This window comes from Cololabis saira, chromosome 11, assembly GCF_033807715.1.
Source record: "Cololabis saira isolate AMF1-May2022 chromosome 11, fColSai1.1, whole genome shotgun sequence".
NCBI classification, from domain to species: domain Eukaryota; kingdom Metazoa; phylum Chordata; class Actinopteri; order Beloniformes; family Belonidae; genus Cololabis; species Cololabis saira.
The window spans coordinates 30749251-30762797 of NC_084597.1; the positions used below are offsets into that span (position 1 = coordinate 30749251).

A 13547-nucleotide genomic window follows, 5' to 3' on the forward strand; every position below is an offset into this window, starting at 1 on the left:
AAATCTCATTACACTTAAAACAAGACTCATCACTGGAAAAAACAACAATTTTCACCTGTTACAAGTAGATTTTCACTTAAAATTAGAAAAATCTGCTAGTGGAACAAGATTTTTTTGCTTGTAATGAGAAGATAAATCTTGTCCCACTGGCAGATTTTTCTACTTATTTCAAGTGAAAATTTTCTCAAACCAGGTGAAAATTGTCAAATAAGTTATTTTTCTGGTGTTATTTTTCTGGTGATGACTCTAAATGTTGAAATAGCAGTAAAACCACATTCATTGATGAAATGACATAAGGGATGGAAAGGGGGGGGATGGCAGTTTTACAGGGGGATGATTTGGACCGTTTTATTTCAGGGGGGGATGATTTGGACCGTTTTTATTTCAGGGGGGGATGATTTGGACCGTTTTTATTTCAGGGGGGGATGCCATCCCCCCTCATCCCCCCTCATCCCCCCTCAACTCCAGTACTGATTACAACTGTTGTGTGTTTGTGTGAATGTGGGTGTGTGTCATGATTAGTGACAGCTAGACAGGTGATACAGCTGATCAGGCTGCCACAGAGATGCCACGGCTGATGCCGCTCTCTGGGGCAGATTCCACAGAGATAGCCTACCGAAGTTTAATTTATGCACGTTAACAATGGTCAACGTTGTATTAGACTGCTACTATACAGAAGTAGCATTTCCATGACATTTTTTTTGCATGAATTTGCAAGGTTTTCTTGATTAATCTCTCATTATTTCGGATTGATTCATATCACAGTTTGTTATGTTGCAATGCTGAGGAAGGAAAAACATGGCATAGTTTATAGACAGACAGGTAGACGGGGGATTGTAGACAGGTAGAGAGGGGATACACAGCTGATCAGTGTCAGGGCACGAGGATCGATCGACATTGTCTGTGTGTGTCTAGTAAATTAGTCTGAAACAGGCGTAATATGTTTTTGTCATTGCGTATGTGCTCGTTTTTAAGCCAGACTAGGCTGCTCAGAATAGACGACAATAGAATAGTCTTTATTACCGTTATGCATCTCTGGAGGTTTTAAAGTGCAAAAACACAAATACAAAGCAATAAACCTCACTCAGACATCATTTTAGCAGCATTCACAGTTCAATATATTGCACGTGTGTGTACATTTGTGTCAGTGCATATTAGAGATGAGGGTGATTATAGCTCTGGGGAAGAAACGGTTTTTAAGTCTGTTTGTGAGTGCTGTGATGCACCTGTAGCAACTGCCAGAGGGCAACAGGTCAAATATTTCAGAACCTAGATGGGATCTGTCCGTCCTAAATTATATTCTGTGCCCTGCTGAGGCAGCGGGAGGTGCCAAAGTTTGACAGGGAGGGGAGAGGCCACCCGGCAATCTTCTGTGCTGCTTTGATTCCCCCCTGAAGTCTCTTCCTGGTGGCCTCAGTGCAGGTCCCATACCATACTGCCATACTGTATGCCAGCAGGCTCTCCATACAAGAGTGCTAGGTCTTCAGTTTGGTGTCTGTTCTTCGCCAGGACTCTGGACGGATAATGCGGTGGTCCTCCTCACAGTTGGGCCGGCCCGTGGATTGCTACAGATTGCAGTAAAATACACCCTGACATAACGTTAATATGTCCGACCCTGTAATGTGACCTTACATTTTGCCAATTTGAAAACAGCCAAAAAGTTGCAGGTGTATTGACAAAGTAGAGAATCATTTCAATGGTTTGAATGTGTTTAAACAAAACTGTATGTACAGTATGTGTGCGTGGGATGTGTTAAACAAATACAACTAGCACTTCAACCCAAACACACCACTTAGGAAACAGAGTACTCAGTAAACAAAAGAGTGCAAACAAATTCTAATTTATTAATATGAACACGAGTAAACTTAACAGATTAACAAAAATAACCAAACAACCAATAATAATAATAATAAGGCATTTAACTTGTAACGCACTTTTCATTCAATTAATCTCAAAGTGCTACACTTAGACCATTATTCATTCATACACATTCTCTCTGGTGATGGTAAGCTACATTTGTAGCCACAGCTGCCCTGGGGCAGACTGACGGAAGCGTGGCTGCCATTCCGCGCCAAACGGCCCCTCCGACCACCACCAACATTCATACACATTCATACACATTCACACGGGACAGGTGGGTAAGGTATCTTGCCCAAGGACACTACGACAACCAAATAAAACATGAACTATTATGAACCAAAAAAATGTAATAAAAAAACTATTTATCCCCTAATAGTGTCTTTGAAAATATTCAGAGTGTCTTCAACGCCGGTCAGGATGAAGCTTTTCACCCGAAATTCCCCATCCCTGCATTTGGGGCAACTGGGCTCATGAATCACCCACTCATCCACACATGTTCTGCAACCAATGAGGCTGCGGCAGCATGCGCCCACTACAGGCTCCTTCATTGGATCTGCAAGAAGCATGAAAATTGTATATCAGTATCTTCATGTCAATATTCACTGAAATCTCGTTATTGCATTACAGGGCTTATTACATATTTCATAGACAATACACAAATTCATGCAGGGATGCCTCAAAATATAGGAAATTCATCTTTCCCCTTAATCCCTATTGTTATATGAGTAGGTAAAACAGACACTTTAATTATCAGTCTGTTGTTTTAAAATCTGTGGGACAGACGTGAGCTGCTCAGTGAACACAACAACACATACTGATAATTACAGGAAATTAACCTACTCATGTGACTAAAGATAAGATAAGATAAGATAAGATAAGATAAGATAAGATAAGATATTCCTTCATTAGTCCCACAATGGGGAAATTCGCAATTTGGATATAGAGGTTATTGTAATAGAATAATTTGCCAAAATCTTAAACAACCTCTTTTATGTTTTATCTTACACACCTCTGCAGATAACACATTTAAATGTGGCCTTGACAGACGCCACCTCCTCATCTGTCAAGGCGATTGTTGTTATCTTATTGGCCATTTGGCGCATTCCAAATGGGCCCACCGATGACATGTCCCACACTGCACCTAGTGAGACAACATAACAGAAACAATAACATTTAAAAAATGTAACATTCATAAAGTCATTTCACATAAAACAATTATAATTCTTTTATAAAACTGTTTACCATTCCTATCATGCTGTGCTGTGGATCGCACTCCAGCCGGGCGCACACTATGCAGTAATCTTTTGCATCGCCTTGAAAAGAATAAAGAACCCTTTTTTATGCGTGTACTGACAGCAGTGTAGGCATCTCTGTTGTTCTTACATTTCTACATTTTGTAGCATGCGCACCTACAGATATCCAGCATCCATTATGAAATGTGTATTTAAAAGTACACTTTATTATGTGTACAGAAAAAAACAGTAGTTGTGGTAGTCATTGTAATTACCACATTGTGGCAACTGATTATCCAAGCATTTTACACTGACCCGGATTTTGTAGCAGCTACAGGCGATCTGCTTCCTGTATTCATGCAAAGCCTCAGCTGTGGTGACGACCTCTGTGGATTCCTCAGTGAGGAAGTTTTCTGCAAACTGAAACGCAGTGTTTTTATCCACATTCACATAGTCACCAAGTTGGAAGAAGAGGACATTAATTTGGTAATAATCTATCTAGTCAGCTATCCAAATGATGATTTAATACCTTCATAACCAAAACTCTGCAGCTACTGGCATCCTGCTGTTTATTGTGGTGCACAGTCTCCACCTGCCATGCCTCAGCCCCTTCTCTCCATCCTTTTAAGGTAGTTCCTGGGAAACACAGAATAAGAAACAGTTAAGCATTTAGCCATACAAGTTCTTATTGTAAATCATGAATTTTGAGTAGTGCAGATTACCTCCAGTTGTGGAGAACTTTTCTTGAATAATAGTCCTCTTTCCCAAAGGGATCAATAAGGATGAGGGCCTTCTTGGGGATGTTGACAATCTTTAAAAAAATTCAATTTAAATTTCTGTAAGCAAAACAGTACTTTCTGAAGTCAGGTTAGCAAAAAAACTGTATAGGTACCGACATACCATAAGAATCCAGTGCACAGAAAAGTAGTATAGTATAGTATAACATTAAATCCTGCATATCAGAGCTCATTTCTCTGCGCGTGAGTCCTTAGGTCTCCATCTAACAGGACTAATAATGGACCCTATATGCTAACCTGGAACATGTTATTCTTACTTGCCTTGTGCTTTTCAATGAAGATGTGCAAATAGGCATCTATTACCTAAAATGTGAACAAAGAATGTCATAAAATTAAAACATAATACAATAGAAAGACTGCTATAAGCAGCCAAAAATAGCATATTGTATATCATGCACATATTATATATAACATATGACAGCAATACATGCATTATTATTATCATCATTATTATCATTACCAGTGTTATTACTATTATTATTTTTGCACTACACCCCACCCTACTATTTACGCATATTTACATCTCTTATAGGCAGTACTCGAGTTGAGGGGGGATGAGGGGGGATGGCATCCCCCCCCGAAATAAAAACGGTCCAAATCCTCCCCCCTGAAATAAAAACGGTCAAAATCATCCCCCCTGTAAAACTGCCATCCCCCCTCTTTCCATCCCTTGTCATTTCATCAATGAATGTGGTTTTACTGCTATTTCAACATTTAGAGTCATCACCAGAAAAATAACACCAGAAAAATAACTTATTTGACAATTTTCACCTGTTTCAAGTAAATTTTCACTTGAAATAAGTAGAAAAATCTGCCAGTGGGACAAGATTTATCTTCTTATTACAAGCAAAAAAATATCAGTGATCCATTTTACTTATCCTGTGAAGGACAGAGTCATATTGATAAGTTCAGAAAAGTGTTTTTTATTGTTGTGTTTTGATGTATTTGATGTAAGCCCAGTGGATATTTAAAGCTTACAGAAGGCTGCATTTAACTGCTGCTATGTCATTCCTGCAGTATTTCTGCAGGTGTTTTGGTCAGTGCTATTATTTGTAATATATTATATTATTTGTAATCAGCACAAATTATCTGTCCCCATATGATAAAAAAATCCACCATCCCCCCTGATTTTCTTTTACAACTCGAGTATTGCTTATAGGGCGTTGCAACACGGTAGTTTATATTCAATTAACAAAAGTCATGCTGGTCGACACGCACGCAAACATGAAAAACTACAAGAAAGTTGGAATTTGGTTGTAGGAAACATTAAATTAGCACGCAAACATGGAAAACTACAATTTGGTTGCAGGAAACACTAAATTCTTACCGTTTTCCCAGTTTTCTTCTTAAACAGCTGTAGGACGATTCCGTGTTGTTTTAGTCAAGTCGACGCTGTTGACTGGTGCGCATGCGCATTGACGCAAAGTAGGACATTCACCAGATTTTATTAATAGATCCATGCATTCACCGGGTAGCATAATTTGACAGAACACCGGCGCCGCGGCCGCTGTGGTCGCCGTGACAACGGAGCAAACTGTGGCAGCGAGCATTAAACAATTTAAAACTATACAAACATCCTAAAACAACTAAGCAACAGTATCATTCTCACAGGTTAAGTCTATAAAGCCATATAAGACTGTATACTAAAATATTATAAATATAATATGTACGAAAATAAGTTTGTATTATTTTGACGGCATTACACTGTACTTCCGCTTCCGGTCTGTCCGCCGTCATATTCATACAAAAATTAAAAAAGGAATTTACAAAAACCAAATTTCGGCCGTTATTTGATTTGGTTGTTTGGTTTTTTGGTTTTTTCAGAATTGGTTTTCCCGTTTTGAATTTAAAAGGAAAAAACGAAAATGGGGGCGCTGTTTCTCTTTTTTCGTTTTTGGTTTTAATGGAAAAACGAATTATACTTTAATCCCCGGACCGGCGGAGCGGCCCGGAGCGCTGCGCTCTTTAGGCTGATTTATATGGAAGCATATGAGGGACTATATTCAAATTGAAATGCATTTGCGGAAATGCTTTTTCATTTTAAGAATGTGCCCGCATTATTTGAGTCAAAAATGAAATTGATAATATATAATCCGATTTGCATTTTAATTTTCGTATTCAACACTGCTTATTCTTGTACTTAATTCAAATTAAAAAGAAAAAGACGTTTGAGATTTAATTTTCAAATCATGCCTCAGCAAATAGTTCACAATATTCAATTTTAAATCTAAAATTTGAAAATTAAAATGCATTTGCAGAAATGCTTTTTCATTTTAAGAATGTAGCTGCATTATTTGAGTCAAAAATAAAATTGATAATATATAATGGTCCGTGTATCTTTTGGTCATTGGATTTTTCCGTCATGAGTGGGAATCAAAAAACAAAAAACGATTAGTTTATTTGATTTTCCTTTTAAAACAAAAAACAAATATTGAATTACACTGCATTTTTTCTTTTTCTGTGTTAATATGATTTAACAAAGATTCAAAATACGCTTTTATTTTCGTTTTCTATTTCATATAAGAAAAATGAAATCCCTAGTCAACAGGAAGGAAAAAACGAACCAAAAACAACCGTTTATTCATATTCGTGCACCGGAAGCTGGCATTTACAACCGAGTGAACTTAGTTCTGGATATTTAACAGGCATTCCTGTGACAATTCTCTCCAGGGGAAGTTTGATTTTGATGTTTTATTGGTCGGGTTTACGTGACTCGGAAATGGCTCTGTATGCTGCAGTTCGGGTAACCATGGCAACCATAGCGGCGCTGAAACAACAGATTAAGGATTATTTTTTAAAGATTGATTAAGGACTTGTTCCACAGCGGTTTGACGCACAAACACATTTCCTGCACGTTGCAGCAGATGTGTCTCCTGCAATGCTCAGAAATGAGCGACAGAAGATTCTGTGCTCGGCATGATCTGAGGAGAAAAAGACGCAGAGCTGGAGAGCGCTTTGATTCATCATGGCCGAATGACCGGCTATCTGTCTTCACTGGGGGTGCATGCTGGAGAAGGTCGGGTTGGAAGAATTAATTTAGTCCCACGCGTGAGGTATCCACGTGATTATCATTATATGTATAAATTGCACTGCAGCACAAACTTTACCTGACGCCGGAATTCATGGCTGATGGAGCTCTCTCAGGTTCTTCCAACCCGACCTTCTCCAGCAAGCACCCCCAGTGAACACAGATAGCCGGTATTGCGGCTTTCCTGTACTTTTAAGAGCCGCTTGAGAGTTTATTGTTAGGTCCTGTATATTTGCATGACGCGCTGCTGACAGAGAAGTATAGGCTACGCTGAGTCCGACAGAAGTTTTATGGCGTTTAATAACAAAACTCAGCCACAACGGCCTTCCGACATGCTTAATGGGTTTTAAACGTGTACACTGCAAACGTGATCGGGGTGATCAGTGTTCAGTACAAAGCTGTCAACAAAAATTAGGCTACGGCTCCCTAACATGTCCTAACTGCATGCGAGCGTCCGACTGTCGCGCCGCAATGCGTGGCATCGGACCCGCTCTGAACGCGTTATCGGCCCCACGTTCTACCACGTTCTTTTGATTGACAGCTGAGACTCGCCTTTTAGAAGGCTGATTTATGGTTCCGCGTTACATCAACGCAGACCTTACAGCGTAGGTTACGCGGCGCGGTCACCGAACGGTGCGCGTCGCCGCGTACCCTACGCTGTAGGTTACGCCGTCGATTTTACGCGGAACCATAAATCAGCCTTTATTCACCCGCCCGTGCGCTCCTGAAAGAAACTCCTAAAATTACTCCTAAAAGAGTAAAGGGACAAGTAAAAGATGGGTGATTACTTGTAATCTCCCTACGTTTGTACTTTCTAAACAGAAAACAAGCTTATTATTCGGTGGAATAAGTGGGGAAAAAACCGAACAATTAATAACGGCGTGTGATTACGCAATCAAACAGCGAACAGCTGGAGTGACACCGGCGTGCGGTGCAAACATGTCAGCATGTCAGATCATTACTGGGATGTGGGGAAAAAGCAGAGGACACGATCAATCCGGCAGGATCCGGGACAAATTAAGCCCTAATAAGATTCAGATAAGATTCTTATTATATCTTATTATCTTATCAGAACCTTCCAGCCTGGCGATCTCCCTCCAGCAGCTGCCACTTTATTGAAGTTCTTGTATTGAAATGACTGTTTCCTACAGCGCTTTACACTTTTTTTCAACCGGTTTTCAACGCGAGCGACGGGAAGAAAATAGAAGCAGGGCGTGCGACAAAAGTCCAGCTCAAAACGACGCCGCGTCGCTCGCAACCAGTGTAGACAGTGCAATAAAAAATAAAGCAATTGAACTGTTTTTGACGCTGACTCTCGCTCGCGTCGCATGCAGTGTGTATATTTGCAATATACTGTGGACATCTGAATAAAAACCTCATAAATAGATTGAATCAAAGCGCTCTCCAGCTCTGCGTCTTTTTCTCCTCAGATCATGCCGAGCACAGAATCTTCTGACGCTCATTTCTGAGCATTGCAGGAGACTCATCTGCTGCAACGTGCAGGAAATGTCATTGTGCGTCAAACCGCTGTGGAACAAGTCCTTAATCAATCTTTAAAAAATAATCCTTAATCTGTTGTTTCAGCGCCGCTATGGTTGCCATGGTTACCCGAACTGCAGCATACAGAGCCATTTCCGAGTCACGTAAACCCGATCAATAAAATATTAAAATCAAACTTCCCCTGGAGAGAATTGTCACAGGAATGCCTGTTAAATATCCAGAACTAAGTTCACTCGGTTGTAAATGCCAGCTTCCGGTGCACGAATATGAATAAACGGTTGTTTTTGGTTCGTTTTTTCCTTCCTGTTGACTAGGGATTTCATTTTTCTTATATGAAATAGAAAACGAAAATAAAAGCGTATTTTGAATCTTTGTTAAATCATATTAACACAGAAAAAGAAAAAATGCAGTGTATTCAATATTTGTTTTTTGTTTTAAAAGGAAAATCAAATAAACCAATCGTTTTTTTTTTTTTGATTCCCACTCATGACGGAAAAATCCAATGACCAAAAGATACACGGACCTATAATCCGAATTGCATTTTAATTTTCGTATTCAACACTGCTCATTCTTGTACTTAATTCAAATTAAAAAGAAAAAGACGTTTGAGATTTAATTTTCAAATCATGCCTCAGCAAATAGTTCACAATATTCAATTTTAAATCTAAAATTTGAAAATTAAAATGCATTTGCAGAAATGCTTTTTCATTTTAAGAATGTAGCTGCATTATTTGAGTCAAAACTAAAATTGATAATATATAATCCGAATTGCATTTTCATTTTCGTATTCAACACTGCTTATTCTTGTACTTAATTCAAATTAAAAAGAAAAAGACATTTGAGATTTAATTTTCAAATCATGCCTCAGCAAATAGTTCACAATATTCAATTTTAAATCTAAAATTTGAAAATTAAAATGCATTTGCAGAAATGCTTTTTCATTTTAAGAATGTAGCTGCATTATTTGAGTCAAAAATAAAATTGATAATATATAATCCGAATTGCATTTTAATTTTATTCTTTACGCTGCACATTTTATGTCATAATCAAAAAGAAAACAAAGAGGACATTGCTTTTTCTTTTTCATGCTCTGCCCGCAAAAAAGTGTACAATATTCAAAATGAATTCGCAATCCCAGCGGCGCAGGAGAGTGACGTCACGGCTTCTCCTGTTCCATGGCTGCAGCCCAGAAACCCTGGAAACTGCTCACGTTTTTTAAGGTGACATCGTATTTTGCCGATTTCCCAAAGTCTGTTAGAAAAGGTCTGATTTCCTACAACTCTAACAGAGTTCTAGATGTCAACATGAGACACAGACAGCAGCGTTTCTCTACACGGAGCGCTGGTGCCGGGCTGACTCCTCCTATTCAGACACGTGTGTTTGTTTACAACCTATGGAGCACGAAATGCAAAGAGGAGCAATGTCGACCGACAAGGTACAGTAATATTACCGGATTTTGCCACAAAAATGACTTTACTAGCATTTTCGCTTGTTTTTAGCATAATGTTTGCATGTTGAGCATGTTATTTTATAAAGAAATGTTGGCTTGATGTGTGCAGATCACATCTAACTTACATCACTGCATTTACAATCGAGAGGGTAATTTATTACTTGCAGGTAGACGTGTTTCTAAGGGTCAAAAAATAAGGTTTGGCTGTGGAAAGACAATTACAAAGGCAACTCTCTGGCGTAACATTTATTTATTTGTTAGCTGGGTTAGATAACTCATGTCATCCAGGAAATCTCGTAATGCAATCTCGTACAATAACATAAAATATCAAATAAATGCTTTACGTGTAGGATAACCTCACAGCCCTGACTCCACCACAGATGAAAACCTTTCTGGGGCAGGTCGTGACCAGGCTGCCAGGCCTGGTGTTTGATGTGATGGCGTTACTTGAGCGTCCAAGTCCAGGTGGTCCAGATGAACCCCAGCTGCACAAACTGCAGGGACATGCCCACAGACCTGGAGAAGCTCTGCATAAGTAATCATATGGCACACATGCAGTATTTTATATTAGAAGAGGGGGTTTTGTGGCCGGCCCGGGCTGCCTGGAACAACATCTTCGCCACGATGACCACCAGAAGCCTGAAGTGGAGCTGAGAGTTGCGGCATGCGGAAGGAAATCAGGTTGTCATCCCAAGCTGTCTAGTTTGGGTCAGGAAACCTATCTGTAATCTTCCAAACAACCAGTACACCGGATTTCTTTTGCACTGGCTGGTGTGAATAACAGTGTTTAGCTGGGTTACACTTTCAATGTAAATAGTTTTTATTTTAATACATTGTATTATGTACAAGTCAGAAATGTTGAGTTCTGTCCTTGTTTACAGAATAAAAAATATATATATCTTTCCGATTCCGAATTATATTCATTGTGAAAAACACCAAATGCAGAGAATCTCCCAGAGATTTTGATTCAAGTGAGAAGTTATGAGAAAACAGGTTATGATAATCAGATCATTTGCAATTACAGCAACATTTATTTAGGGATTGTGACAAGACATGAACAAGAAATTATGTTGGTGAATTATTTTACTCTGTCCTGAAATCCTGGAGCTTTGCTCCCGAGTATTGAGACAGATATAACAACGGGCAATCAAAGTTTTAGCTGTCATCACGAGGACCTGCATCTCCACGTGACACCTTTAGTTTTTACCAGTCCATGTGTAGGAGGTGGCTGTGATGTGGCAGCAGACCCAGGGGCCTTGGATCTCCAGGCCTCAGACTCTGTCTCCTGGGAAGGCCCTTTCCACTCTGAAGCCTCTTTGAAAGAGTGGCCTTCTGTAGTTCAGGGATGTACAGTAGCCATAGTCCTTTTTCTCTTTCAGGGTATACACACTTCAGCTCTTCATGTTTTTATTGTAGAACCATCGGTAACTTGGGAAAAAACAACAACATAATTTAAAACAATTTCACAACGAGATATGGTAACAGTGCTAAGAATCTATTCGGGTGTCAGACAACTATGATATAAAAAACCCCAACAACTTACATCTTGTGTCCCATCACGGTTTCGTGCAGGGAGGCGGTGGTTGTAACCAAGTGTTGCAAGCAACGTCTGAGCTGTGTATACAGGTGGGCTAAAGCCAAAATGCTTTCCTGCAAACATCAGGATGTGATTTTGGAAGTTCTCGAAGTCTGAAGTTGTCCTGTTAGTTGAGAAAAAAACAACAGCTCTGTTACTGTCACATTACTCACTTTTATATCATATAGTGTTAATAGTACTTTATCATTTCAAATAAAGTCTGTACTATACATATTACAGTATATGTATATATCATAATACATATGTACTTTTATACATTTTCTAAATACTTGATATTAGGGGTGTCACGGTACACACAAGTCACGGTTCGGTACGTACCTCGGTACAGGGGTCACGGTTCGGTACGGGTTCGGTACAACGGGAAAAAAAATACAAAAAGTCCCAAATGTATAAGACGAGTTTTTTCTTCCTTTATTTTGATCATAGCATTTGAAAGTTAAAGTTTGTTCAATTGGCTACAAAACTAAAAAGCATCTCTTATTAAAGTGTAAAATAAATAGAATAAAACATTTAACTTGTGCATTAGTGTTTTTAATTTTACCACGGACTGGTTTATGTGAGTGCGGGATGGTATTGTAACGAGCTCGTGCACTTGTAATAAATACTTGAACCCGGGCTCCTCTACTGCTGCATATGGGCAGAGCCGTCTGGGGGCGGAGCATTCTCCATGGGCCTTATGATAGTCATTTTAACGTTCAACAACATCATCCTACCCATCAAACTACATTTATTCTCACTTTTATTGAGCCAAGCATATAGGCCTATGCTGCAGAAAGCAGAGTAAAGTCACAAACTTGTTCAGAAGAACACACACACACACACACACACACACACACACACACACACACACACACACACACACACACACACACACACACACAGGCCTGACAGCTGTCAATCACATGGCTCTGAAAACTCAGGTAGTCACGGACTGACTCAGTTCATTCTTTGATACAATTTAAATACAAAAAAAATATAACTGGTCTAAATTACACAATCTATTTAGATAGATATAGACACGGCGGCTATAACATCATTTCTGAGCTCTATAACAGAGAATAGACTCGGCGGTCTCGTTCACAACAACACAAGCTCATTAAAATAGGCAGCTGGTCAAGAAACTGATAAATAAATTATTTATGAAGGTTACACTCACTCACCAACGGTAGTTGACTCTTCCATAACCCAAAATAATCCAGGTAACGTGGAAAACGGGGTAACATTCAAAACTTTGTACAAATTTAGTCCTCTTTTAAACTTTAGCGCTAATCTCCTTCACTGTGACTGTTAAGGCTGATTTATGGTACCGCGTTACACCAACGCAGCGCCTACGGCGAAGGTTGCGCGTCGCCGCATAACCTCGCCGTAGACTGCGCCGTACCCTACGGCGTATGCTCTGCGTCGATTTAACGCAGAACCATAAATCAGGCTTTACAGCCAATCCGCGTTGGCACACGGCCCTGATGCGTTCAGGACAGTTGTAAATTAAGAATTAGAACATTATATCGTTATTATAGCCTACAATTTATGATGATATATGAATTGCACATATATTTATTGATATGCACAGACTAGCACACATTTAGGTCTGTAATGGAACGTGACTGTTGATATTTATAAGGGGGAAAAAAAACGATGATTGATTTTTTTTTTTTTTTTTTTTAACTCAGTCAGACGTATTCGCCGTATGACTGCGTGAACCGAACCGTGACCCCCGAACCGTGACGGGACGGGACGAATACAAATACCGTTACACCCCTACTTGATATACAACCAATAAGTAAAGCATACCATAAACAAAGGTGAGGAATATATTCCTCATCAGAGCCGTCTCCTTTTCCTGAACCTCCGACCAGGATCATCAATGTCAATGCTGCACGTGAGCATACATAAACACATAAGAATGGAATTACACACCAGTAAAATAAATAGGAGACAATGCACTCAACTGTGTGCTGAATTCCTAATAAAGTATAGCTCAAAAGGATAAAAGGAACAGCAATTCCAAGTGTAAAAATATATTTATCTTGCTATGTTGGCAGCCAGGAAATGTATAACCTTAAATTGGAAAGAATCTAAACCC

The 13547-nt window shown here is 39.4% G+C and overlaps 2 long non-coding RNA genes across 3 annotated transcripts; both read right to left on the reverse strand.

Annotated features, from left to right (window-relative positions):
* Window positions 1-2064: 2064 nt before the first annotated feature.
* On the reverse strand, window positions 2065-5349 carry LOC133454707 (uncharacterized). 2 transcript variants are annotated; one of them, XR_009783418.1, is made up of 8 exons: window positions 5217-5349; window positions 4147-4192; window positions 3815-3903; window positions 3622-3728; window positions 3408-3512; window positions 3103-3173; window positions 2870-3001; window positions 2065-2413 (listed from the first exon to the last, which is right to left on the reverse strand). It is a non-coding gene; the product is annotated as an uncharacterized LOC133454707 (long non-coding RNA). The 2 variants fall into 2 exon arrangements; XR_009783419.1 differs by lacking the exons at window positions 4147-4192; window positions 5217-5349 and adding an exon at window positions 3993-4140.
* A 5748-nt stretch (window positions 5350-11097) lies between these two features.
* Window positions 11098-13310, reverse strand: LOC133454709 (uncharacterized). The gene is made up of 3 exons (XR_009783420.1): window positions 13256-13310; window positions 11411-11567; window positions 11098-11295 (listed from the first exon to the last, which is right to left on the reverse strand). It is a non-coding gene; the product is annotated as an uncharacterized LOC133454709 (long non-coding RNA).
* Between the last annotated feature and the right edge of the window lie 237 nt (window positions 13311-13547).